General features: G+C 44.4%; 1 long non-coding RNA gene across 1 annotated transcript in view; it reads left to right on the top strand.

The window, feature by feature from the left end:
• The window catches only part of LOC117083267, a 33,848-nt gene extending 10,198 nt beyond the window's left edge, over positions 1-23,650 (top strand). The window contains exons 2-3 of the long non-coding RNA XR_004437022.1: positions 366-524; positions 23,417-23,650. This is a non-coding gene — a long non-coding RNA (uncharacterized LOC117083267). The remainder of the gene's footprint in view (positions 1-365; positions 525-23,416) is intronic.
• Positions 23,651-27,324: the final 3,674 nt, after the last annotated feature.

Here is a 27,324-nt window from a genome sequence, read left to right as displayed (position 1 = left end):
ACTATGATACACAATCTACAGGCGAGACAAGTGCTCACGCAGAGATGGCTAGTGTCACATGGCATTTTAAGTGGACACTCGATACCTTAGCTCACTGCAATAGTAGCAGGAGGGGTGACAGAATTACTACAGCAGTACAGTGGGCTCCCATTAATTTATGCAGTTATGACTTAATACTGCATCTTTATATTTGTTTACATTTCTCTTGACTGAATGGTACCATGTACTGTGTGTGCATAGCTTTTGATAAATTTTAACTGTTTGTAATAGATTTATGCACGTCTTATGGTGGTAAATGATAAAATTATGCTAGTATTTTATGCATTCATGACATACATTTTTCTTAACTTTTTCAATATTTCTAGGCTACAAGGTTCATCTGCAAGTTTCTTCAAATGGTTGCAGTGCTTACTGCAACCTCCACCTCCTGGGCTCAAGTGATCCTCCTGCCTCAGCCTCCCAAAGTGCTGGGATTACAAGCATGAGCTACTACATCTGTCCAAAAGCTGCATTTCCAAGACCAGGTAAAAAGGTATTTGGCCAAAAGAGCAAGGTTTCACATCTGCTGGCATGGCTGATGTGAAATTTTCCAATACATTTTTCCAATATATTTATTGAAAAAAAACTGGGCCTGGTGTGGTGGTTCATGCCTGTGATCCCAGCAATTTGGGAGGCCAACGTTGGGAGGGTTACTTGAGTCCCGGAGTTCAAGAACAGCCTAAGCAACATAGAGAGACCCCGTGTCTTTCTTTCTTTTTTTTTTTTTTTGAGACGGAGTTTCGCTCTTGTTGCCCAGACTGGAGTGCAGTGGCATGATCTTGGCTCACTGCAACCTCCACCTCCCGGGTTGAAGCGATTCTCCTGCCTCAGCCTCCTGAGTAGCTAGGACCACAGGCACGTGCCACCAATTTTTTTTTTTTTTTTTTTTTTTTTTTGTATTTTTAGTAAAGACGAGGTTTCACCACGTTGGCCAAGATGTTCTCAATCTCCTGACCTTGTGATCCGCCTACCTCAGCCTCCCAAAATGCTGGGATTACAGGTGTGAGCCACCACGCCTGGCCAACTCCGTGTCTATTTAAGAAGATTTAATTTAAAAAAATTTGTTTTAAAGAAATATCTGTAGGTGGACCCATGTAGTTCAGACTTGTGTGTTCAAGGGTCACAACTGTACCTGTGGTGACTGATATGAAACAGAGGACCAAAAAACGTTAGTTTTATTTCCCCATCTGGTCGCATTTAAAAGAAGTGTTTAGGTCTGAGAATTTTCACACGTACAAAGTTCCACTCCAGGATGCCGAGGAGCTGCACCCCTCTTGCTGGAGTCCAGCCCTCCCCACCCATCCCTGTTGACTGCTGATGTGCCTTCCATCCCTGTCACACTGTTGTCTCGGGAAGGTCACGTGAGTGGAGACACACAGCATAGGATCTCTGTAACTGGCTGCTTTCGCTAAGCATCATGTTTTTGAGATCCACCCCAATGCTCTGTGTGTCAGTGGCGAATTCCTTTCAATTGTGGAATGGTGTTTGCCTGTACAGGGAGACACGGGTGGTTACCCCTTCATCCATGGGAGGACATGTGGTTGTGTCCAGATTTGGGTGATTATGGAGAGTTGCTATAAACATTTGTGCAGACATTTTCATGTGAACACAATTTTTCCTTACTCCTGGGAAAATCGTTGTGGGACTGCTGGTCCATGTGGTTTAACAGAACTGTCAAACTGCTTTCCAGTGGCACCTAACTGTGGTTTTGATTTGCATTTTCCCTAATGACTAGTGTTGATGGTCTCTCATAGGCTTGTTGTCTTCCACATAGAGCATCCTCTTCAGTGAGGGTCCAAGTCTTTTACCCACTTTTGTTTGGGTGGTTTTCTAACTGTTGATTTTGAGAGTTCTTTATATACCTCGGACTACTTTCTTTGTTGGATATGTGGTTTGCAGATATTCTCTCCCAGCCTATAGCTGTCTTTTCCATGTCTTTTAATAATGTTTTTTGCCAACTTATATTTATTATTTTGATCAAGTCTAATTGATGGATTTTTGCTTTTACATGCATTTGGCGTCATGTCTAAGAACAATTTCCCTAACCTCAAGTAATGAAGATTGCTTCATTACTATGTTTTCTTCCAAAACTTTAAACACATTCTCTCTCTCTCTCTCTCTCTCTCTCTCTCTCTCGTACCAAATAAGGAGGAAACATTCATGACAATTGCAGTCCTCATTTCTGTAGCTGGTCACATGGTCCTATAACTACCTTCTTCCACTCCCCATTCTGTATTCCCTTTGCCTTCAGGAAGCCTCCACTGGTTGCGGTTTTTAACCTGGTGGGGAACCTTCATTCCTAAAGGCTCTGGACCATTACTAATCCTGACTAGATTGGGTTGTTGTGCTTTTCCATTGATCTTAATCACAGTACATGCCCCAAGAGCCCTCCTATACCCCAGACATGCTCTTCCGCAGTCTGTTGTGAAGCAGCAGAGCAATTTCTCTTTGGTGTTCTGGACCAGCTACCTCCACCAGCGTAGGAACTCCTTCTTTACCTGTTGATCCAGAGGCATGAGGAGCTTGGTGCTGCCAGGTGGCAGCCTAAACTTCCAGTGCAATGGATCATCACTGTGTCTCCTGGAGGCAGCATTCCTCCCTCTGGAACTAAGACCTCTAGGCCAGCAGAGCATAAGGTGGTGGGGACGAGGAGCAAAACTTTTGCTGGTGGATCGCTAGAGGTGATGGTGAGTAGTGCTATGCTTGGAGTCCTGGCTATGGGAGGAATAGCACCATGTATTGGACACTGATTCTGAGCATATCCAGCCTTCTGACAGCCTTGCCCCAGCCTTGAAAGGCACTGTCACTGAGCTGCACAGTCACTGAGTCCTCCAAAGGCCATTATTCCACCATCTGTCAAGCCAGTTGCCTCAGAACAGTGGGAGCCTGGAAGGCCAGTGAATTCCATGAACATTGGGCCATCGTGGCATTTCTTTTGCTGTGATGTGAGTTCCTAACCAGAAGAAATGCTGTACTGATACCGTGACAGTGGCGAATGCGTTCTGTATACCCACAAGAGGTAGTTTCAGCAGAAGCACTGTACTCAGGGAGGGCAAATCCATATGCAAAGCGTGTATTCCACTTAGAACAAATATTGTCCGTTCCATGATGGAAAAGGTCGTAGGTAATCAACCTGCCACCGAGTGACTCACTGATCACTCCGGGGGACTCAGTGTTGGTCTCTGCTGCTGGTAGACTGGACCTGGACGCAGTGGTGGCTGTAGAGAGGTCAGCCTTGGTGAGTGTGAGTCCACAATCCTGAGTCCATGCATAACCTCATCCCTGCCACCATGGCCACTTTGTTTCTGGGACCCTGGGGTGATGACAGGGGTGGCTGAGGAAAGAGACTGACATCTACAGAATGGGTCATCTTATTTACCTGTTATTAATGTCCTGCTCTGCTGAGGTCACCCTTCAGTGAGCATTCACATAGGACACACATATCATCACAGTTTCTGCCCCTTCGGTGAGATCTGTCCACATCCCTCTTCCCCAGGCTTCTCTGTCACCCATCTACCTATCATGTTCCCTGCAAGTCCCTAACCAGCCAGCCAAATTATTGGCCACAGCCCATGAATTGGTATATAATCTCGTGTCTGGCCATTTCTCCTTCCAAGCAAACTGCACAATCAGGTGCACTGCCCCAAGCTCTGCCCACGGGGAGGGTTACCCTTCACCTTTGTCCTTTAGGGATGTCCTAGAAGGGGGATGTCATGCTGCTGCTGTCTGCTTTCAGGTGGTACCTGGGTATCACACAGAACCATCTGTAAGGGCCAAGAGAAGGCCTAAGCCTTCTCTTCCTCTGTCATCTGATCCTAGGGAACTCCCCATGAGGCCATCAGTGCAGGCTGGGAGAGAGAAGGCAGTGTACCAGGGGTGGGGACCATGGGCATTTGGGCCACTTACGTAGCTGACTTGTGCCTTCAGGGCCTGCTGGAGCCTGCTCACACACAGACCCCTTTCCTCTGATGATGGAGCACTGCCATGCATGCCCACCTCATGCTTGGTGGGTCAGATATAACTCAATTCACGCTGGGCAGCTCAGATCACATGGGAACTTCATGATCCCCAGTTAAGCGTTCAGCCCAGTGGCAGACAAAGAGATGTTTCTCAAAAGGAAAATAGTTATCTGCAGAGGATGGCAAGGCTGTGCACTAAAATCTTAAGGGCCTGCGCTGCAACTCACCTATAGGGGCCTGCCAAAGGCCCCAAAATTATCTGCTACTGATGCTTCGAGCACCATTGGATCTGCTGGGTCACATGGCGCCTGTGGCAGACCAGCATGCATGGCCACCTGGACCTGCTGCATGGCCTTCTGTTGTTCTGAGCCTCACTCAACACCAGCAGCCTTTCAGGTCACTTGTTACATGAGCTGGAGCAATACACCTAAATGAGGAATATGCTTCAAAACTCCAAATAGGCCCACTAGACTCTGTGTCTCTTTCTTGGTTGTAAGAGGAGCCAGATGCAACAACTCACCCTTCACCTTAGAAGGTATGTCTCAGCAGGCCCCACACTGCTGGACTCCTAGGAACTTCACTGAGGCAAGGCCTCTGAGTTTTTGCCATTTTTGTTTTGTTTTGTTTTTTTTGACAGACAGGGTCTCACTCTGTTGCCTGGGCTAGAGTACAGTGGTACAATCATAGCTTATTGCAGCCTCAAACTCCTGGGCTCAAGGAATCCTCCTGCCTCTGCCTCCCAAGCAGCTGGGACCACAGGTGTGCACCACCATGCCCAGTTAATTTTTTTAACTTTTTGTAGAAATAGGGTCTTGCTATGTTGCCCAGGCTGGTTTTGAACTCGTGGCCTCAAGCAATCCTCCCAACTCAGCCTCCCAGAATGCTGGGATTATAGGTGTGAGTCACTGTGCCTGGTCTACTTTTGCCAAATTTATTTTCCATCCTGTGACACACACAAATATCTTACCAGTCATTTAGAGTTTCTACTTCTTGCTCACTGGGTCTCGTCAGAATGATTTCATTAATGCAACGGACCACTGTGCTGTCCTGTGGAAGGGAAAGGCAATCAATATCTGTGAGAATGACATGATGATGTGGGCTGAAGCATCAGTAGACCCCTGAGGGAGGGCACCAAAGGTGGAGGTTGGGCACTGAGGGTGGAGGGTTGCTGGCCTTGCAAGCTGAAAACAAATTGCTTCTGGTGGGTCTTATTCACAGGAATGGAGAAAAACTAATTTATCAGCTCAATAGCTGCCTACCAGTACCGTGGGATATCTTAATTTGCTCAAGCAATTACCACATTTGGTACAGCAGCTGCCATTGAAGTTTCCACTGTCATTCTCCAAGATCCATCTGTCTGCACAGGCCAAATAGGCGAGTCGAATGAGGATGTGGCAGATTCAGTATGTGGGAATCACCACCCCTGTGTCTTTCAATTCATTGATGGTGACACTAATCTCTGAGATCCCTCCAGGTGTGTGTTTTTGCTTTTGGCTTGCTATTTTCCTAGGTAGAGGCCATTATGGAGGCTTCCATTTGGCTTTCCCAACCATAACAGCCTTCACTCTATAGGAACCCAAGATGGGGAAGCCACCGGCTGCTGAGCAGGTCTGTTCCAATGATGCATTCTGAAACTGATGCAGTGACCACAAGGCAGGCTTGTCCACCATGAGACAATCCTGAGCTAAAACTCCGTTGGTCATCTGACATTCATAAGCCCCTATTTTGTCTGGTCAACCACAATGACATTTTGGGTCAGTCCAGAGCCCAGCAGTCCCCAAAGCATCTGATTATTTTCTTTCCCCCAGTGCACAGTTACCCTGGTTAAAAAGCCATAGGTCCCTTTGGGGAAGGCCGGAAGAAATGCTAATGGTATCGATTTTTGGCAATGTACCAGGGTCCTTCTTGGCCTCTGCTATGGCCTGAATGTTCGTTTCTTCAACATATTTATATGTTGAAACCAAACCTAAAGTGCAACAGTATTAAGAGATGGAGCCTGCAGGAGGTGACTGAGGCATGGGGGCTCTGCCTTCATGAATAGGATTAGTACCCCTATAAAAGAGGTTGAAAGGAGCTAACTTACCCCTTCTGCCATGTGAGAACACAGCAAGAAGCACCATTTGGGAAGCAGAAAGTGAGCCTTCGCCAAACACGGAAGTTGCTGGCACCTTGATCTTGGATTTCCCAGCCTGCAGAACCGTGAGAAGGAAATTTCTGTTATGTATAAATTACCCTGTCTAAGGTCTGAGTGGCCTAAGATAGTCTCCCCACAATTCAAGAGGTTCTGAGTTTGTAAAGTGGTTCAAGTCCAAGAATTGGTTAAGAAGCAATGACTTTGTTTCCATTATTCGGGTTAGACCTTTGTTCACTCAACCTAGAGCTTTTCTGCTTATACAGCTCAAGTAGGATTTATAGGCTTCATATCTGCTTCACTTCTAGAGCCACCATGATCAACTAGGAAATGCCATAGGTCTACGTAAGTTAGAATATTCTCTCTGGTGCTTTGACTCTACTGTCCATCATAGTAACCACACCATCTTGCCTTTGGTGATTGAGTGCTGCCACTTGCTCCTGACACCCTGCAATCCAATGAGTTCCATTGCATTCAGGTTTCCCCATTCAGTGAATGAGTTTCCATTGTAAAGTCTGACTTACAGAGAAGAGTGATCACAGAACTCTTCAAAGTTGTTGGAGCTTCCCTCATGAATTTATTACTCATAGTCATGGCGAAAGGTATGTTCTCTGGGCCCTCCCAGTGTGGGTGAGTAATTCTTTTTTCTTTTTGACAGAGTCTGTCACTCTCTTCCAGGCTGGAGGGAAGGCAATGGCGCCATCTTGGCTCACTGCAACCTCCACCTTCCAGGTTCAAGCGATTCTCCTGCCTCAGCCTCCCAAGTAGCTGGGATTATATGCACCTGCCACCACACTCAGCTAATTTTTTGTATTTTTAGTAGAGACAGGGTTTTGCCATGTTAGCCTGGCTGGTCTCAAACTCCCCTCAGGTGATCCACCTACCTTGGCTTCCCAAAGTGCAGGAATTACAGGCATGAGCCACCGTGCACGGGCAGGTGAGTAGTTCTTAAATGACAAATCCAGGCTGGGTGTGGTGGCTCACACCTATAATCTTAGTACTTTGGGAGGCAAAGACACAGGATCTCTTGAGCCCAGGAGTTTGAGACCAGCCTCGGCTACAAAAAATATATATTTTAAATTAACCAGGTGTGATGGTGAATGCCTGTGGTCCCAGCTACTCAGGAGGCTGAGGCACGAGAACCACTTGGGTCCGGGAGGTCGAAGATGCAGTGAGCTGTGATTGTGTCACTGCACTCCAGCCTGGGTCTCAAAAAAAAAAAAAAAAAAAAAAAAAAAAAAAAAGAAATCCACTCTAACATTCCAGTCTCTTTTAGCTTTTGAATCCTTTTCTCTGCATTAAATTAAGGAATTCCCAGCATTTCCAGTTCCCTCACTGTGTGCCACCTTTTAGTCCATGTTTCAGCCAACCACCAAACAAATTGTTAGAGCTCTTTCTAACTCCCTCAAGCTGCAACATTAAATGCAGAATCTCTCCTTAGTGAGCATAGTGATCTGACTTTACGTTTCTTCCACCATCATCCCACACACTTAATATCCATTCCCACACATCCAATCCCTGGATTTCCATCTGTAAATTAGGACACTCAAATAGTTCTTTTGGAGCATAATGTACCTCCTTTTGGGTCACACTTGTACCACACCTTATGGGCCTGCTGGGACTTGAATTTATTTATACGTCTAGAAGCAAGTAGGGGTGACAGAGATGGGTGCTGAAAAGACTCAGCATTTTCTTGCGTGGCTACTGCCTCAGGGGAGTCCATTACAGCTTCCTCAGGCAATGCAGGGTTAATCTCTAGAGGCCACTCCCACAGGGAGTAAGGAGGCCTTCTCTCCTGACAAAGAATCATTAGAATTTAGGGGCTCAATGTCCTGGGCTTCAATGGGGTCTTCCCACATACTCATCCCTACCCAAATTTCAGAACTTCATTCCTTCCCAATCTATGTCCTAACACCATGCAAGTCTAGGAGTTCAACCTGCATTATAATTCAGCTGCAGGATGAGATTCTGAGTTTGATTTTCAGCAATCTCAGCTGAGGGGCTACCTGGACTAAGGGTCTACTTGAGGGCATACACAGGAGCTTTCAGGTCATTTATGTGATACTTGAGTTTTATGTGACACATAAAATTAACAATCACAGTTATTGTGTAATTAACCTAAATGCCTATAATAAATGAATGAAGAAATTGTGTATATATATATGTGTGTATATATATATGTGTGTAATATATATATGTGTGTATATATATGTATACACACACATCAGAATATTATTTTTTAATCATAAAAATGACATCCTGTCATTCATGGCAACATGGATGAGCCTGGAGGACCTTACGTGAATTAGAATCCCTGAGCTCATTCTTTCATCTCCCTACTTTGTCCAGTAACAACAGAAGCAATCTTCTAGTATTTATTAGTTTGCTGAAAATGTTTGAAATGTCCTATACACAGTCACCCAGATCCTTGCTTCTTATAAAGTGGTTGATTACGAGTCTCCAATGGTGATACTTGTGTATCTCTATTGCAAGATTATGCCATGAACTATCAGTGCCCTCTTTATTATTGGAAATAGAGTTAGTTATTAACAACTTTAAATGAAATCTGATTAGAGAACCCATTCCAGAAACCCCAGAACAAACCCAGAAAACTCATTCTCAAAATTCTGTTCCTCTAGAACCATTATCTGTACCAAAATCTGTATTAGTCAGGATTTTTGAGAGAAACAGAACCAATATGATATACAATGGGCTCACACAATTATGGAGGCTGAGAAGTCCACTTGGCAGCCTGGAGACTCGGGAGAACCAATGATATAGTTCTAGTCTGTGTTGGAAGGCTTGAGAACCAGGAAAACTGATGGTTGAGTTCCAGTCCAAAAGTCAGTAGGCTCAAAATCCAAGAAGAGCCTATGTTTCAGTTCATGTCCAAAGACAGGAAAAGCAGTCAGACAAGAGGAGTCCCCTCTTGCTCAGGCTTTTTATTGTATTCAGGTCTTCAGTTGATTGAATGATCCTGCCCACATTGGGGAGGGCAATCTACTTTACTCAGTTTGCCAATCCAAATACTCATCTCAAGGGGAAACACCCCACAGACAAAACCAGAATAATGTTTGGTCAAATGTCTGGGCACCCTGTAGCCCAGTCAAGTTGACACATAAAATTAACAATCACAGCTTTTGTGGAATTAACCTAAATGTCTATAACAAATGAATGAATAAAGAAAGTGTGTGTGTGTGTGTGTGTGTATACACAATGGAATATTATTTAGCCATAAAAATGACATCCTGTCATTCAGGCAGCATGGATGAGCCTGGAGGACCTTATGTAAAGCAAAATAAGTCAGCCACAGAAAGATATTCTCATTCATATGTGGGAGCTAGAAAAATTTTGAACTCATGAAAATAAAGAATAGAATTGTGGGTATTAGAGGCTAGAAAGGGTAGGGAGGAGAGAAGGTTGGGGGAGGCTGGGTGACATACAAAATTACAGCTAGATAGGATGAATGAGTTCTGTTCTGCAACACTGTAGGGTGAATGTGGTTAACAACAATTTATTGCATATTTTCAAAAAGCTAGAAGAAGAAAGGATTTTGAATGTTCACAAAACAAAGAAATGAAAATGTCTGAGGTGATGGATATGTTAATCATCCTGATTTGATCATTTACACATTGTATATACATATGGAAATACTACTCTGTATCCCATAAATATATACAATTATTACATGTCAACTAAAACTAAAAGGAAACAATTAACTATCACACAGATGAGCCCAGAAGCTCATAAACAACTTTTCGATGTCACCATCCTGAACTCCTCACGTGCCATCATTTCCCTGGTACTTTTCAGCTCCTAGGAACTCTCCTTTTCAGCGCTCCAGCTGAGCAAGGGGATTATTTACTTCACTCTGCTCCTTGCTTGTCATGACAATGCCCACATCCAGCGTCAAGCAAGAAAAGGACAGAAAGAGTAAAAAAGCAATGGAGTGTGCCCACCTGCTTAGACCACTGCTCTAGTTATCAGGAAATGAGGTGCCAGTGGGCTGCAGGGAACTGAGGCATAAGAAAATGGAGTAAAGAGAAAAGAGTTTCTTGCACTCTCTTTGTGTGTTAGGAGACTGTTTCCTGCTCCTCAGTCAGATCAGGAAGGCTTCTCCTGAGCCCTCTCTACACGCAAGTCCATTTCCAAGTTCAGGCCTCCTTGAAGACAGACTGAGAGACACCAGAGAAGGGAAATGGTAAAACTCAATGCCAGATCAGTGTTACTTTGAATTATGGTGGTTTTGTCCCCCAATTCTCCTAGGGGTTATTTGATTTTAAAAGTCTTCAAATAGCTTCTTTATGTACTCTCTCTGATTTAGTGGGAGACACATGGTGAAACGTGCTTACTCCATTTTCCCCAAAACTGAAATTCCCTTAGTTTTTTATAAACTAGAAAAGAATTCCTACAAACATATGAATTTGTTTAAATGCTCATTGTTTTGAAATAATTATAGATTCACACACAGTGGGCACGAGTGTAGAGAAAGGTTCCTTGTGCCCTTTACCCAGCTGCCCCAGGGCTAGCATCTGATATAACTACAATATCAAAACAGGAAACTGACATTGGTACAGTCCACAGAGCTTACTAATATTCAACGAGGCAGTAATGTGCTTACTTGTGTATGTGTGCACATAGCTGTCTGTAATGTTATCAAGTACATACTTGTACTTATCATCAAAATCAGGATGCATACCTCTGCACCACAGGCTTCCTTGTGATACCACTTTAGAGGCACAGGTCCACATATCCTTCATCCCATCCCTAATCCCTGGCAGCTATTAATTTTCTCTTCATCTCAGTAATTATATTATTTCACAAATGCTATATACGTGGAATCATATAGTATGTACCTTTTTAAGACTGACTTTTTAAGATTGATAATTTATTTGAGTTTCATTCAAGTTGTTTCATGTATCAGTAGTTTGTTCTTAGTAATGCTGGGTAGTATTCCATAATATGGATGTACCATAATGTATCCAACCATTCACCATTAAAGGACATCTGGGTAGTTTTCAGTCTGGGGTTACTACAAATAAAGCTGCTATGAACATTTGTATATAAAATTCTGTCTAAAAACAAGTTTTTATTTATGTGCTAGAAATGCCCATGGTTTCATTTTCTTGGTCCTATGATAAGTACATTTTCAGTTTTATAAGGAACTGACAAACTTTTTCCAGAGTAGCTGTACCATTTTACATTTTCACTAGCAAGTGTGGGTGCTCTGGTTTCTCTGCGTCCTTGCCAGGATTTACTGTTATTCATTTTTTTCTTTTTTTTTTTTTTTCTTATCTTTTTGTTGTTGGTGGTGGTGTCTCCATCGCCCAGGCTGGAGTGCAGTGGTGTGATCTCAGTTCACTGCAACCTCCACCTCCCAGGTTCAAGCAATTCTCCTGCCTCAGTCTCCTAAGTAGTTGGTTACAGGCTCATACCACCACGGCTGGCTAATTTTTGTATTTTTAGTAGAGATGGAGTTTCATCCTGTTGGCCATGCTGGTCTTGAACTCCTGACCTCAAATGATCCACTCACCTTGGCTTCCCAAAATTCTGGGATTACAAGTGTGAGCTACTGCACCCAGCCTAGTGTTAATCACTTTTTAAAAAGCCATTCTAATATGTAGTGATGTCTCTCATTGTGGTTTTAATTTGAACTTTCCTAATGGCTAATGTTGCTGACCATCCTTTCATGTACAAAGAATATTTTCTTTGGTCAAATATCTGTTCGTGTCATTTGCACATTTTTAATTTGATTAGTTATTTATTTTATGTTGAGTTCTGAGAGTTCTTTATTCTTAACACAAGTTCTTTATCAGATATGCGATTTGCAAATACTTTCTCTCATTCCGTAACTACTTTCCATCATCCCAACAGGGTCTTTTGCAGAGAAAAAAAAAAAAAATTAATTTTGATGAGGTTCAATTTATAAATTTTTTCTTTTATGAATTGTATTTTGAATGCAAGTCTAAGAGCTCTGCCTAGTCCCTGGTCCTGAAGATTTTCTTCTATTTTTTTTCCTGAAAATATTACAGTTTTACATTTAAGCCCATGATCTTTGAGTTATGTTTTGTATAAAATGTGGAAGTCAGGCCAAGGCTCATCTCTTTTGCCTATGGATGTCTGATTGCTCCTGCTGCACTTGTTGAAAGGGCTATCAATCCTCTACTAAACTGCTGTTGCATCTTTCTCAAAAATTAATTAAGCATATTTCTGTGGGTACTTTGGGGTTCTCTGTTCTGCACCAGTAATTAATGTATCTATCCCTCCACCAGCACTATACTGAGTTGATTACTATAGTTGTAGAGTAAGCTTTAATACGTGGTACAGTGATTTTTTCCATTTAATTATTCTTTTTCAAAATTGTTTCAGTAAGTTTGCATATGTATACAAAAAACAATACCAAGATTTAGAATTGTATTAAACCTGCAATTTGGGGGAAGCTGACATCTATGTTGACACTTCCCATCCCTGAATATGGCATGTCTCTCCATTTATGTAGATATTTTACTTCTTTCAGCAGAATTTTGTAATGTGCACTATATCCTCCTGTATATATTTTGTTAGATTTATACCTACAAATTAATACTTCATATATTTTGAGCAGTTGTAAATGATATTGCAATTTTTATTTTGGTTTCCACTTGTTTATTGTTACCATAGAGAGATACAATTTGTGTGTGTGTGTTATTCTTGTGTATTGCAGCCTTGATATTCTTACTCTTTATATCAAGGATGTTTTGTTTATTCTGTGGGACTGTTTATGTAGATGATTATGCCACGTACAAGTAGTGATAGTTTTCTTTCTTTCTTTTCAATCTGTGTACTTTTTATTTCCGTTTCTAGGCTTATTACACTTATTACACTACCTAGAACTTCTGGTACTATCTTGAATTAAAATAGCGAAAGGGAACATTCTTGCCTTGTTCCTGCTGTTAAGGGGAAAGCATTCATTCTCTCACCATTAAGTGTGATGTTAACTGTAGATTTTTGTAAATGCTCTTTATGAAGTTGGAGGAAATTACTCTCTATTCCAAGTTTGCTAAGAGTTTTATCATTAATGTGTTTTGAATTTTGTCAAAACCTTTTCCTATGTCAGTTGATAAGATTGTATGATTTTTCTTCTTCAGTTTACAAGGTGGAACACATCAATTAGTTTTTCAAATATTAAAACAGTCTTGCATAACTTGAGTGAAATTCCCTCTTGATTGTGGTCTACTACTCTTTTTATGCATTACTAAATTCAATTTGCTAACATTGTCTTGAGGATTTTTCCATCTAAGCTTATGAGCAAAATCAACCTGCAGTGTTCTTGCCTCTGTCCCTTCCTCCTCCCTCCCTCCCTTCCTTCCTTTGTGCTGTCTTTGTTTTGTTTTGATATCAAAATAATGATATCATAGTCCTTTCTCTTCTATTTTCTGGAAGAGATTGTGTAAAACTGGCGTTGATTCTTCTTTAAATATTTGGTAAATTCTCCAGTGAAACCATTTGGGTCTGGATATATTGTGTTCAGGAGCTTTTTAGCTACAAATCCAATTTATATAATGGTTATAGGACTATTCAGGTTATATATTTCATCTTTTCTGAGTTGTAGTAATTTGTGATTTTCAAGGAATTGATCCATTTTTTCCTAGGTTGTCAAATTTATGAGCATAAAATTTTTATAGCATTTTTCATAGATGCAGCCTATTTTGTGATATTTCTTGTTTCATTCCTGATATTGGTGATTTGTGTGTTATCTCCTTTTATCTTTGTTGATCATGCTAGAGGATTATCAGTTTTACTAATTTTTCGAAGAACCTGTTTTTTATTTCCTTAATGTTCTGCATTGCTTTCTTGTTTTTAATTTCATCAATTTCTGCTCCTCACTTTCCGTCCTATTTGCCTTAACTTTATTTTGCTATTCCTCTTTTAGTTTTTTTGACTACTGTTTTGAGAGCTTTCAATATTACTAATATAAGGATTTAGTGCTATAAATTTCTCTCTCAGCTATGCTATAGATGAATCCCACAAATTTTTTTTAAGACGGGGTCTCATTCTGTCACTAAGGCTGGAGTGCAGTAGCACAATCTTCACTCACTGCAGCCTCAACCTTCTGGGCTCAAGCAATCCTCCCTATCTCAGCCTCCCGAGTAGCTGGGACTACAGGTGCATGCCACCACACCTGGCTAACTTTTTGCAGAGATAGGGATTTCACAGTGTTGCCCAGGCTAGTCTTGAACTCCTGGGCTCAAGCTATCCACCCACCTCAGCCTCCCAAAGTGCTGGGATTACAGGAGTAAGCCATTGCACCCAGCCACATCCACAAATTTTGATATGCCATCTTTTCATTGTGTTACTTGCTTTTTAAAAATTCCATTTGAGGCTTCTTCTTGTCCATATTGTATATAAATGTTTACTGCTTAATTTTCAAGTGTTTGCAGATTTTCCAGTTGTCTTTCTGCAATTTATTTCTAGTTTGATTCCATTGTGGTCAGAAGACATACTTTGTATGATTTCAGTTTTTAAAAATTTGTTAAGGTTTGTTTTAAGATCTAGAGTCTGTTCTATAAGAGCTTGAAAATAATGCGTATTTGCTGTTGATGGATAGAGTTTTCCATAAATGTTAAGGATACCCTGCTGGCTAATAATATTGCTTAGTTATCCTATATTCTTGCTGATTTTTTTTGTCTAGTAATTTTACAAATTTTGAAAGTGAGATGTTGACATATCCCAACTATAATTATGGATTTTTCTATTTATTTTTTAAGTTCTATCAGGTTTTGCTTCATGTGTTTTGAAGCTGTGTTGTTTGGTGCACATATATTTAGGATCAAGATATACTCTTGCTCTTCTGTTATTATGTAATATTCCTCCTTTGTCCTAGAAATTCTTTTTGCTGTGAACTCTATCTGATATTATTATAACAACTCCTGCTTTTTTAAAAGTTTCTGTTTGTTTGCATGAAATATTTTTTTCTATTCTTTCACTTTCAATCTATTAAATACCATGATATTAGAACTGAATATCTTATGGACCTCATATAATGGGTCATATTTTTGCATTTACTCTGCTGTTTCCATGTTTTTCCCAGCTTTATCCAAACTGCAAAGTCTGAGGGCATGGTTCCTAAAATTTCCCTCATTCCTGACACCAACAGCAAGTTTTAGAGGTTTCCAAAACACCCTAAGTTTCAATCATTTGCAGGAAGAACTCAAAGAACTCATTGAAAACTGCTATACACATGGTTACTGTTTACTGCAGGGAAAGGATACAACTCAGAACCAGCACAGAGGGCAGGGCTAGGAGGGTCTGTGAAGCCTCTATTGTCCTCAGGTGCATTACCCTCCCCACATCCATGTGTGACAATACCATGAAGCACTGCCAACCTAGGAACCTCACCGAAGCTGTGGTGTCCAGAGTGTTTCCTGGAGCTGCACTGTGCAGCCGTAATTGACTGATCTGCTGCAGACTGGTTGGAACTCTGTCGTCACCGCTCCCTTTCCCGGAATCTGGGGCTGACAGCACATTCCTGGGAGGACCCACCATGGGCCAGCTGGTGGCAGAAACTTCAGTATGGTCTGAGAGGCCCACCATGAATAACAAAGACCCTCCTGTCACATGGCTTCAGGACTACTTACCAGGAGCCAGGGCAAAGGCTAGACCTCTCTTTGGGCTAGGCCGAATTCTTTACCACACAGAAATTACATTTAGGACTCAAATGTGCCATTTGTATTTACTTTCTGCATGTTTCTTATGTTTCCTTTAACCTGTTTCGTTTCACTTGTCATGGATTAGTTGAACCGATTTTAGCATTTCATTTTGAATTATTCATACTTTTGGGTGCATTGCTTTGTATTGTTTTCTAAGTGGCTGCTCTAGGATTGATTATAACATACACATGTAACTTATCACAGCCTGCTGCCATCAGTGTTTCACCACTTCATGAGAAATATCAAAAAGCTTACTTTTATTTACTTCCCCTTTTCCTCCCCCACTTAAACATGTAATTATCATAAATATTTCCTCTTCAGATGTAGAGCGCCACAGCAGATGATGTTATTATTTTTTGCTTCAACCATAAAATATAATTTAAGAAACTATCGTATTCAATTATATTTACCATATGATTACCCCTTCTGTTGTTGCTATTTCTGATTTCCTTATTTCCTTTTTGTTAGGAGAGCTTCCTTTAGCCATTTATTAAGGGTAGGTTTTCTGGTAACAAATTATCCTAGTTGTCCTTCCTCTTAGAATATCTTTATTTTCCCCTCATCCCTGAAGGATATGTTCACTGAATAGGGTTCTGGGCAGACAGTTTTTCTCAGCACATGGCAATGGTGTGCCACCCCCTCTGCCTCGTGGTTTTAGAGAAGCCCACCATCCTCGGAACCAGTGTCCCTTAATGCATCATTTTTCTCTGGTGGTTCAAAAGATTTTTTTCTTTGTCTTTCCTTTCCTGAAGTTCCGTTATGATGTGTTTATCCTATTTGGGGTTTGCTCAGATTCTTGAATCTGCAGGTTTATTTCTTTCACTGAATTTGGGAAGTTTTCAACCATTGTACCTTTGAATACTTTTTCACTACACATTCCTTCCTCTCCTCCTGGGACTCTGGTAACAGGAACGCTAGGCCTTTTGTCACTATCCACCCATCCGCAAGGAGATATTTATTTCTCAGTCTCCTATCTCTCCGTCGTTCCTATGGGTCAGCTCTATTAATCGTCCATGAATCAACAGACTCTGTTCTCTGTCGTCTCCACTCTGCTATTGAACCCAACTGCACATTTTTTCGTTTAGTTATTGCATTTTTCAGTCGTATGATTTTCATTTTGTTCTTGTTTCAAGAAAATTCACCATTGTTTTCTGAAGCATTTTTATGATGGCTGCTTTAAATTTCCAACATCTGATATATCTTGGTTAATCTTATTTTGCTATTTAAGTTGTTTTTTGTTTGTTCTGTTATGTTTTTGAGACAGAGTCTTACTCTTTCGCTCAGACTGGAGTGCAGTAGCATGATCTCGGCTCACTGCAATCTCAAACTGCCAGGCTCAAGCGATCCTCCTGCTTCAGCCTCCTAAGTAGCCGGCACTACAGGTGTGTGCCACCACAGATGGCTAATTTTAATTTTTTTTTTTTTTTTGTAGAGACAGGGTCATGCTGTGTTGCCCAGGCTGATCTGAAACTCCCGGGCTCAAGCCATCCTCCTGATTGACCTTCCAAAGTGCTGGGATTACAGGTGGGAGCCCCCTCACCTGGCTTCTAGTTGCTTTTTATATTTCCTGATATGACAAATAATTTCAAATATATTCTGGAGATTTTGGTTATTATGTAAGGAAACTTTTGATCCTATGTGAACATTCCAGTTCAGTCCATGGTACCCTTAATTTGGTTTACCATATAGGCCCCAGCCTGCTTTGGGGAAATGTAGAGTCAATGACAATTTAGTTTTCAAAGCCCTCCCAGTGCTATTCTGGTCTGGTTTGTTCTTCTGGATCTGCTGGGGCTCTGGTTCAATCCCTGCGTGTGTTGCCAGGGTTGCCCTGTGTGGTGGGGGTAAGTTAAGGAACGCCGGGTGCTGGGTGTGGTCTCTGAGCCGTAGTCAGCAGAGGTTGTTGTGGCCTGGGTATGATGCTGAGGGCAGGCCTGGGCGGAGCTGCTGTGACATGAATCAGTGGGAATCTCCTCACTGGGTCTCCAGTGAGATGCCCTTCTCAGTCCTTTCACCAGAGAGAACAGGCTCTTTTTCTTTTCTTTTTTCCCCCTGCACGTTTTGGCAGTTGCAGGTTGCAGGGTTCTCTGGGCCCATCCAGGATATGAGAGAGAAAAAGAAAACTCAGGGCCTGGTACAGCGTCACCCCCAAAGTCCTGAGGTTCCTGGACAGCCTTCCTTCCTCTCCACCTCCCAGAGTCCTCTTATGTCTGTTAAATTATTTCCAGGGTGTCTAGTTGTATTTAGAGAGCAGATGCCACCTCGTCATAGAACACCAGGGTCCACTCTCCAGGCATTTGGAACATGTTGCCACAAGGTCCTCGGGAGGGTGTGACAGTTCACACACCCTCCAGCAATGTTTCCACATCTCCATTTCCTCCACCCCTGACAACATCTAATGTTATGATTTTTGTTTGTAAATTTGGCTTTTGGTTCTTTTATGAGGTGATTAATTAATACAGGCTGCTGGCTCCTTCCCATGAATCCAAACCTCGGAGATGCCATCAAAGGGATGACAGTTGATGGATCCCAGAACCTAAGAGGAAACCCCAGAGGGCCTCGCGGAGGCCGGGTGATTGTGGTGGAGTCTGGGGCAGGAGGGGAAGCACAGTCTGAGTGGAGGTGGCCACACTGCACGTGCCCCCGGGCCAGGCTGCAGCTGTCTGCTCCGGGGCCCACCTGGGGCTGCCCGGCCCTGCTTTTGTGTAGAAGATCCCACCCCTACCAGCCCCAGGAATCCAGGCAAGGCCAGAGCACCTCAGGAGCCTCCTGGAGTGAGGGCCATGATGCCTGGGCAGGCTGGCTGGTGGCCCCTGGGCAGCCCTCCTCCCCAGCCCAAGGACAACCAAATACAGCACAGGGCAGCCCTGGACAGACGGCACCGGCTAGAAGGACCAGGGGCGTTCCCTGCAGACCAGAGCAGCCCCCGGGGGGGTGAGCGAAGACGACCCCAGTCATCTTGCCAGAGGTTCTGCCTGGAGGAGCCCCTGCCTGCCTCCCTGAAACCTGCCAGGAAGGTGTCAACTGGGGCCTAAGACGAAGGCAGCTGACCATCCCCAGGGAACAGAGAGTGGCCTGAGGAAACGAGACAGCGAGGGGAGTGAACTCTGGGAGAGAAAAACCCCAAGGTCTTACACCGGAGGGAGAAGATGAGCTGACAAGACCAGCCAATCCATCACATACCCTCAGGACGCAGGGAGAGCGCAGCTGGAATCGGCAGTTATGCAGAAGCCGCAGCCGGGGACACTGGACTGGAACACACGGGTGCTGAAGTGATGAACTTGGTAGGAAGGTTGGAGAGCAGAAAATGAACGACTGAGGCAGGTCAGGCTCTGAGCTCTTCTAGAAGGACCTGAAGGGGTTGAAGAGACAGAGGTGAGGGCGGAGAAATACTCAGTGCTCAGAAGAGGAAAAGTGAATAGATAAGAGGAGGTATCCGAAAAATGACTAGGAACTTTCCCCAATTAAGACAAGACGCACATCCTCAAACTGAAAGGGCTTACAGAGCGTTAATTACATTTTAAAGTTAAAATGTTATGTGTAATTTCAAAGAAAAACATCTACATTTTGAGTCAAATTTGCTAAAAACTTCCAAAGAGAAAAAGCAGGTAACGCGCACAGGAACGGAAGTGGTGCTGACGATAGAATCGCGGCACAGACAACGGATGCAAGAAGAAAGGGAGTAGGCCGGGCGTGGTGGCTCAAGCCTGTAATCCCAGCACTTTGGGAGGCCGAGACGGGCGGATCACGAGGTCAGGAGATCGAGACCCTCCTGGCTAACACGGTGAAACCCCGTCTCTACTAAAAATACAAAAAACTAGCCGGGCGAGGTGGCGGCGCCTGTAGTCCCAGCTACTCCGGAGGCTGAGGCAGGAGAATGGCGTGAACCCGGGAGGCGGAGCTTGCAGTGAGCTGAGATCCGGCCACTGCACTCCAGCCTGGGCGACAGAGCGAGACTCCGTCTCAAAAAAAAAAAAAAAAAAAAAAAAAAGAAGAAAGGGAGTGACAGCTTCAGACGCGAGGGGAAAGGACGCTGGAACCCAGGGCTGCGTCCTGCTCACCGCCATGAAATACGGGCGCGCAGGAAGCCATCCTCAGTCCTATCAGCCCCTTGAGAGTCAACCCCAAAAACACTCTTGGAGAAATATTTCAGCAAGAAAAAGGAACCGGGGAGGATGCTGCCAGGTCTGGGGAGGAGTGGTGCTTCCCCAGCGTGGATGGTTCACAGTTATCTAAGTAAGCAATGATCTACGCGTGTGCCGCACAGTCCAGCTTCCTCGGAGGCGGTGGTGGCCTGGTGGAGGAATGTGAGCTGCCTGGGTGGCCACAGAGAATTACTGTCTCCATTAAAAGGAAATGTGTTCTGGCCGGGCACCGTGGCTCACACTGTAACCCCAGCACTTTGGGAGGCCCAGGCGGGTGGATCACTTGAGGTCAGGAGTTTGAGACCAGTCTGGCAAACCTGGTGAAACCCTGTCCAGTCTTTACTAAAAATACAAAAATTAGCTGGGCGGGGTGGCGGGCGCCTGTAATACCAGCACTTTGGAGGGGAGAAGCGAGCGGATCACGTTAGGCTGGGAGTTCGAGACCAACCTGACCAACATGGGGAAACCTTGTGTCCACTAAAAATAGAAAAATTAGCAGGGCATGGTGGTGCATGCCTATAATCCAGCTACTCGGGGGGCTGAGGCAGGAGAATCGCTTGAACCTGGAAGGTCGAGGTTGCAGTGAGCCGAGATCATGCCATTGCACTCCAGCCTGGGAGACAGAGCCACTGTGTCAAAAAAAAAAAAAAAAAAAAAAAAGTCCACATGGAGACGTTTCTCCCTTTGGGACTGTTTTCCAGCCTTTCTACACTCTCCGCCTCCCCATCTGTCCCTCCATCTCAACCAAACTGTGTTTTGATGTTGTGTTTGCATGATTTGGTGTATCGGGCATTTTAACATTGGCAAGGCAAATTTCTCTTCATTTTTTTTCTGCCTGTTCTTTTGTCTTTATTCTTTTTCTTTTTTTTTCTTTTTTTTTTTTTTTGAGACGGAGTCTTGCTCTGCCGCCCAGGCTGGAGTGCAGTGGCCGGCTCTCAGCTCACTGCAAGCTCCGCCTCCCGGGTTCACGCCATTCTCCTGTCTCAGCCTCCCGAGTAGCTGGGACTATAGGCGCCCGCCTCGTCGCCCGGCTAGTTTTTTGTATTTTTTAGTAGAGACGGGGTTTCACCGTATTAGCCAGGATGGTCTCGATCTCCTGACCTCGTGATCCACCCGTCTCGGCCTCCCAAAGTGCTGGGATTACAGGCTTGAGCCACCGCGCCCGGCCTTTATTCTTTCAAATAAACTTAATTCTAACTTTTCCCTTTAATGCCTCTGATAAAAATATGCTTCAAAGACCACTGCATGTCACTGTGTTATCAGTTTCAATAGCTGCAAAAATTCCACGGAGTGCTTAGACCATACTTTATTTCAGGAGTGTATTTTGGTTGCTTTCACTTTTCCTGCATGTCCAGTGGTGATGGCTTTTGTGCAGTGTAGAGGTTGAAAGCAAGGGAGTTCCACTGCTTAAACTCAAAAGGTGTTTCTACTGTAGTGGGCCCTCCCTACATATGGGTTCCAGTCCTTGGATTCAACCAACCATGGGTTGAAAATATTCAGAAAAAGAAGTGGATGGTTCTGTCTGTACTGAACATGTACAGACTTTTTGTCTTGTTGTTATTCCCTAACAGTATAACACCTGTTTCCATAGCATTCACAGTATACGAGGTATTACAGGTAACTTAGAGATGGTTTCAGCTATACGGGAGGATATGCGCAGGTTACATACAGATACTATGTCATACTCAGGGACTTGAGCTTCTGTAGATTTTCATATCTTCAGGGTTCCTGGAACCAATCCCCTACGGAATCGTAGGGACAACTGTATTTGCCAGTCCTGTGACTTGGGACAGACATTTAATTTTTCCCAGCCTCCATTTGCTAATCTTTATAATGGTGATAAGTCTTAAATCCTTCACTGTTTGGTTGGGGCACATCCCAGCACATGCTGGTGACCACTTTTCTGGAGGAGATTATTTGAAGCAGGATTGGAATCGTCGGCCAGGGAGTAGGTGCATTTCCCCTCCACATTTTCAAGTCACTCCGTGCTCCTAAACGGCTATGCCAGATCCCGTGTCCTCTCGCAGGGCAGGAAGTTCCCATCTCCCGACTCCACTGGTGGTGAAGGGGCTCAGAGCTTTTCATCTTGCCAGTCTGATGAGCACAAGGCACATTTCATTATTGTTTACATTTGCATTCTTATTAGACAGCAGGAGGGTTTAGCATCTCTTCAAGTGTTTACTGGCCGTTCTCCTGTCTCCTGTGGTTTGTGCTAATCCTCTGCCCATTTTTCTGCTGGGTTGCTTGCCCTTCACACATTGATTTTGTAAAAGCTCTTTATATGTTCTGCATATAAATCCCGTGGCTGCTTATACATGTTATAAAAGACTTTTCCCTGGTGTGAAGCTTACCTTTTGACGTGTCCATGAGGCCTTTCTGTATACAGAGTTTTAGATATTCATATAATCAAAACCTGGTAGTTTTCCTTTTGGTTTTGAGGTTGTGTCTTGTTTGGGTGAGTCTTTCCTACTCCTTTGACTACAGAAATGCCCTTTCATTGATAATATTCTCCTATTATGAAACATATTTCCACATTTTCTAAATTTTTAATTTTTAGCTGAGAAATATTTAAATTAGTAATTATTAAAGTATGAATTACTTTTCTCTTGTTATTAATTATTGGTTTTATTTATTTACATGTATTGATTGGCTTACATTTAGTTTAGTTTAATTTAATTACTTTAAAGTAATGTATAAATATCTTCAGTTTGTACTGCATGATCTCACTCATAAGTGGGAGTTGAACAATGAGAACACGTGGACACAGGGAGGGGAACATCACACACTGGGGTCTATCAGGGGCTTGGGGGCAAGGGAAAGGAGAGCATTAGGACAAATACCTAAGGCATGCAGGGCTTAAAACCTAGATGACAAGTTGATAGGTGCAGCAAACCACATGGCACATGTATACCTATGTAATAAACCTGCACGTTCTGCACATGTATCCCAGAACTTAAAGTAAAATTTAAAAAATAATAATTAATTAATTAAAAAATAATTTAAAAAATATTTTCAGTTGGTAAATGTCCTGGCAACACGGGAACAGAGTTAAACGAGTGTGTGTCCTCCTTAGCTGCTCCCACCCCCTCGTCTCCTCCCCAGCCAACCCAGCCGCCAGTCTGGCGTGCGCCTTCCAGGTTTCTTCCTAGACACTGGCATACGTAGATCACTATTTGCTGCCACTTGGTATCTTTTAAACACACACAATTGTTTTGTGCAGAAACTTTCTATTTTTACATCTCATAAGTGTCCTGGGGGTTCTTTCCATGTCACTGTGGCGTGTGTGCGTATGTGTGTGTGTGTGAGATTCAAGTTCAGCTTGCTAATCTTGTGGAAAGAATTGCGCTCCACTTCCCCTGTGCTCTGGCCCTCCCTAACACAGCAGCCCGTCCCTGGAGGCTGATGGAGCCCCTCAACCACCTCTGCTTACCATTTCTGTTTGTTCTGTTTATTTAGGTTTTCTGCCTCCTGCTAAGCCAATTTATACATTCCAAGAAAACCTTGCATTTCATCCAGGTGAAACAGAACCTACTGGAATGAAGCTGGCCTCCCGTGGGATGAAGCTGGCCTCCCGTGGAATGAAGCTGGTCTCCCGTGGGATGAAGCTGGCCTCCCGTGGAATGAAGCTGGTCTCCTGTCTCCTTGATTTGAAGCAGCTTCTCCATGTTGGTTATTATGCCATTTTTCTAAATCTAACGTTTTGAAATTTGTGCCTTTTCTTTCTCTTTTGCTTGACTTCCCAGAGGTTTTTTTATTTTAATTGTCTTTTCAAAGAAGTGGTGGTGTGTTTTATTTATCAAGTCTACTTTTATTATGGCTGTTTTAAAATTAAATACATTGATTTCTTGTTTCCCTTTAAAAAGCTTCTTGTATGTTTACTTAGTTTATATAATTTTATATGTATTTTGTTCAAGCGTATTAATAAACACTTGAAGCTATAACATTTCCCCTGGGAACTGCTTTGGACATATCCAAAGATTCTGATAGGTCACACACTTATTGTAGTTTGCTTCTGAAGTTTTTCATTTTAGTTTTTTTTATCTTTTACTCAAATTATCATCAGCTTTCTCCTTTTATCCTGTTTATCACAAATTAATCTGAGGATATAAATTTCTCCCTAAGTGTCAATTTTGTTGAGTTCATAATTTTAATATGTAATACCCTATTGCTATTGAGTTACAGGCATTTTATAATTTTCATTGTGAAAGCTAACTTTGTTTCCAAAACACACATTTTCTTTTTTTTTTTTTTTGAGACAGAGTCTCACTCTGTTGCTCAGGCTAGAGTGCAGTGGCACAATCTCAGCTCACTGCAACCTCTGCCTCCTAAGTTTAGGCGATTTTGTTGCCTCAGCCTCCCCAGTAGCTGGGTTTACAGGTGCTTGCCACTATGCCCAGCTAATTTTTTGTATTTTTAGTAGAGACAGGGTTTCATCATGTTGCCCAGGCTGGTCTCGATCTCCCGACCTTGGGTGATCCACCCGCTTCAACCTCTCAAAGTGCTGGGATTACAGGCATAAGCCACCACGCCCGGCCCCAAAATGCACTTTTAACATGGCCTTTGTTATTGCATGTTTCTAATTTTGTTGCTCCCTGGTGAGAGAATGTGATTTGTGTAACAGGAAAAGGGACTGAGGCTTCCTGCTCCTTTAGCACAGCTAATTTTTCCGAATGCTGTCCATGAGCTTGGAAAGAGCGTTGTACTCTGTTGGAATGGGCTCAAATCTCTCTGTAAAAATGAGTATTCTTCTGTTGTTGGTGGCTTTTTTGTTTGTTTGTTTTTTGTCTTACTTGTTTTGTTTGCTCAGATCTTTCGATGATCTGGTTAATCTTTTAATTTATGCAGAATGTTTCTCTGCTTGCACAAGCTGGTGGATGGGGGACTGGAGAGAGGACAGGTGTCTGCTTGCCCAGGACTGGCAAACTGTCACTTGCCCTGGTTGTGCCTTGTCGGGAGCTCCCATGCCTGTCTCTGAGAGTGTCATGAGCGCAGTGGTGGTAGTTGTGCGGTGGATGCATTTCCTCTGGGTTGGAGGGTGGGTGGCTGGTCCTACCTCTGTTTGTTGTTGCAGCTGAGACACCGCCCACTTCTGTTTCCTGATGTATCTTGTGGGTCATTTGGCTTCTTCGTGGCCTGAGCTCCTGAGCTGGCCCTCCACAGTTCAAGCAGGAATGGAGCTGGCTGCTGCGAGAATTCCTTCACTGGAGGGTATTTCTCCTCTCTCCTCCCACACATAGGAACACGCAGGTGAGTTTTGGAACACGAGGGTGAGTTTTCCTCTGCCCACTGTGGTCCGCAGCCCGGCTTTCCCCTCCTCATCATCTGCTTTCAGACAGACCCGCTTTTCCCTGGTGTCTGTGAGAGGTGATTCTTCGTGGTGCCAAGAATGTGGATTTTTTTTGAGAGCAGGGACTCTCACAAATATTTGCACACCCATGTTCAAAGCAGCATGATTCACAAGAGTCAAAAGGTAGAAGCATTCTGGGGGTCTATGGGTGAGTGGATGGGCAAGCAAAATGTGGTTATGCATACAGTAGACTGTCACTGAACCTTTACCAGGAAGGAAATTCTTTTTCTCTCTCTTTTTTTTTTTCTTGCTTTTTGTGGAGAATGGGGCCTCACTATATTGCCCAGGCAGGTCTCGAACTCCTGGGTTCAAGCTATCCTCCCGATTCTGCCTCCCTACTAGCTGGGATTATAGGCGTGAGCCACAGTGCCCCGCCAGGAGGGAAATTCTGAGAGGCGTGCCAACACGCATGAGCCTTGAGGACATTGTGCTAGGTGGAATAAGCCAGCCACAAAAGGACAAATACGTTGCGATTTCACTTACATGAGGGGCAAATTCACAGAGACAAAGCAATAGTTAACAAAAGGAGGGAGTTGGTGTTCAATGGGTTCAGTGTTCAATGGTGTTCAATGGGTATGATTTCCTTTTGGGAAGATGAAAAAGTTCTGGAGATGGACGGTGGTAGCGGATATGCGACAATGTGAGTGCACTTAATGCCAGTTAACCCTATACTAAAAGGTGGTACAACTGTGCATTTTGTGTTAGGTATATTTTCACCACAATTAAAAAATTTGAAAACAGCATGGATTTTGGAGCTGATCTGCCTGCTTCAGATCCTCCCATGAAGTTCTGCGAGCTTGAGCTAGTACCTGGGCCTCCTGGTGCCTCAATCCTGCATATAACACGGGGAGCGCGTGTGCCTTGGCACGCGGCTCTGGGCGTTCTCGTGTAGCACTCAGAGCTCAGGGTGGGCGAGGGCGTCACCTTTCTAGGGGCATCCATGGGGCTTGGAGAACGGAGGCTCTGGGGCGCCAGAGCAGTCTACAGGGAAAGGCCGGGCCGAGCGCTTGATCACCCCCAGCCTCTTGGGGGGCTTTCACATGCTTCTCCCACTAGGTAGGGGCAACCCTCCCCACCCTCCCTTCCCTCCTGGTTCCCTGATCCTCAGTGACTTCGTCCCTAAAGACTCAACTGCAGAGTCCCCACCCGAGGACCCGCAGTGCCCTTCCCTGCGCCCCGAAGCTTCAGCGCTCCTGTGTGCCGGGAAGCCTGGCTCCAAGGGACCCTCAAGCGCTGGGTGCGGCTACGGGGGACTCCTGAGGCAGCGACTCCAGGCCCCGGGGCTGGCCAGGCGTGCGGTGGGTCCGCTGCCCTCACTCCCGCCCCGGCCGCACACAGAAGGCGCGGTCAGCAGACACGCTGGGCAGGATTGAAAACCGGTTGTCTCTTCCCGGCCTGGGTTTTCGGGTCTGAAATAAACGCGCGCATTCTGGTCCTGGCGCCGCCTCTTTGCCGCAGTAATGGTTTCCGCCTCTCAAGAGCCCAGAGCTCCTTCCAGGCTCGAGGGAGAGGGAGTGTGCGTGCGTGTGAACGGGTCACACTCTTGTGTGAACGCGTCATACGCTTGTGAAAGACGGTGCGTATGCACACGTGTGCGCGTGCGTGTGAACGCGTCTGGTTGCCCGAGGATGCACACATACACGTGTGAGTGTGCGCGTGTGTGTGCTCAGAGGACAGCTCTCAGCAGGCTGGGGACCTCCTTCCTCTCACCCCTGGCGGTTTCGGGGACCAGCCCCCAGTCTCCGGGTGCTGTGGGATGCCCTGGCGCGAGTGCGCACCACTGTCTGTGCTCCAGCTCCGGCTCTGGGGGGACCCGGCCTTCCCGGCCCGCACCACGGGGAGTTCCACGCAGCGGCCACGGGGTGGCGCCGCAGACACGAGACCGCGGAGCGTGGCGGCTCCCGGCTCCCCGCAGCCTCGCCTCGGGCTGTGGCCAGGGCGGTCAGTCTCAGGCCCAGGTCGCTGCTGCCAGGAAGAGCAGGAACAATCGCCAGTCACGCCTGCTGGTGCCCCTGTA

The sequence above is a fragment of the Trachypithecus francoisi genome, unplaced genomic scaffold (genome assembly GCF_009764315.1).
Source record: "Trachypithecus francoisi isolate TF-2019V2 unplaced genomic scaffold, Tfra_2.0 Contig00316, whole genome shotgun sequence".
In the NCBI taxonomy this organism is placed as follows: Eukaryota; Metazoa; Chordata; class Mammalia; order Primates; family Cercopithecidae; genus Trachypithecus; species Trachypithecus francoisi.
Note: the sequence above shows the minus strand (reverse complement) of the source record. Positions and strands in the feature narration are given on the sequence as shown.